The following is a 1,770-nucleotide window of genomic DNA, read 5'->3' as shown; positions in this document are numbered from 1 at the left end:
GTAGACACCTGGGCCAGAGAGCACGGCATTAAGTGGGTGTATCATATCCCCTACCATGCACCAGCTGCTGCAAAAGTTGAACGGTGCAACGGACTGCTGAAAACCACCCTGAGGGCACTGTGTGGGGGGACTCTCAAACACTGGGAGCTGCATTTAGCAAAGGTCACCTGGTTGGTCAACACCCGATGGCTCCATCAATCGAGCTGGCCCTGCCCAATCAGAACCTTTTCATACTGTAGATGGAGATAAAGTCCCTGCGGTGCATATGAGAGGTATGTTAGGGAAGACTGTTTGGATTAGTCCCACCTCAAGCAAAGGCAAACCCATCCAAGGGATTGTTTTTGCCCAAGGGCCTGGTTTCACCTGGTGGGTAATGCAAAAAGATGGGGAAACACGTTGTGTACCACAAGGGGACCTATTTTTGAGTGAGAATGGTCTGTAATGTTTCATTGTATATATATATATAGATGTATATAGTTTTAAAGGGATATAGTTTTTAAAGGGGGTTAATTTGGGCATGACATGGATGGCATAGAATAAGGGGTGGATAATGTCCTAGCTAGAACAACTGGGACCAGTTCATCACTGGATGGGTGTAACCCAAAACTGTGTATTCTATAGCCTTCCATGCCATTTCCCAGAAACTGGTATCAATGAACCATTGACACCATCTGCACATAGAGCCTGACTCCTCAGGCTATAAACTAGGTGTTAAGAGACCTGTGAGATAGGAGGTTGCTTTTGTCCTCACACCCATTAAGGAACCCCCCACCCTGAGGGAGGTACTGAGCATCCCTGCCTGAACTGGAGGATATATAATCTTGGAATCTTGGTACTTTTTTAACCACTCGTGGGATCCAGAGGAAGACTGCAGACCACCGCTCTCAACCAGACCACAGACCACCGCTCTCGACTGGACTGCAACCACCACTTTTCAACCAGACTGCAACAGGTTTTCCCCTCTCCTTTTACTTTGGACTCGGGGCCCAAAGAACAGCACTCTGTTCATGCCCCAGGGTGCTGGGTTATACATTTGGGTTTTGTGGGTTAAAACCAATTGTTTGTCTGTATAATCATACTTATTGTATTATTTTATTAAATTGTTATTCTGACTTATAATCTCTCTTTTGAGTTGAGTTCATTTCCCCTGCTGGTTTACCTTTAAACCAGCACAATCAGACTGTTCAAATTACCGTTGTATTACTCTGCTCTCCATTGCTGGCAAAATCCTGGCAAGAATACTTTTGAACAGACTAATACCCACTATAGCAGAAGGAATTCTACCTGAAAGTTGTGGGAACCCAAACCCAGCTTTCAGCAAAAGGGCAACAAGGGCTGACATGAACCACGTCATCTGAAGGAGTTGGACCCTTCTCACAAGACCTGTTAAAGTTCTACCTTATGGAGTAAGCCTGGCTCCAGCAGGAATCAGAAAGGACTTTTTGAGATGATTGTATCAGACCATGTCTAAACCCCTGTAATCCCTCTATCTCTCATGTAATCCTACTAGGCGAAAAATTAACTATTTGGAAACTGCAGTAAAAACTTGTGTAACTCCCCAATTAACATAGCCTGTCCCCTTCATTAACATGTCCAGCCCCAGATGCCTTTAAATTGTGTTCTCGTGTTTAATAAAGGATTCCAGTTCCCCCAAACTGGGATCGTGTAGCCTTTATTTTTCAGACCGCCACTAAAAGTCAATGTGGTTTCAGAGCCAACAGGAGTACCACAGACATGGTATTTGTTCTCAGACAACTGCAAGAGAAGTGT

Source organism: Neopelma chrysocephalum, unplaced genomic scaffold (assembly GCF_003984885.1).
Source record: "Neopelma chrysocephalum unplaced genomic scaffold, ASM398488v2 Primary Assembly neopelma1_96738, whole genome shotgun sequence".
Lineage (NCBI taxonomy): Eukaryota > Metazoa > Chordata > Aves > Passeriformes > Pipridae > Neopelma > Neopelma chrysocephalum.
Note: the sequence above shows the minus strand (reverse complement) of the source record.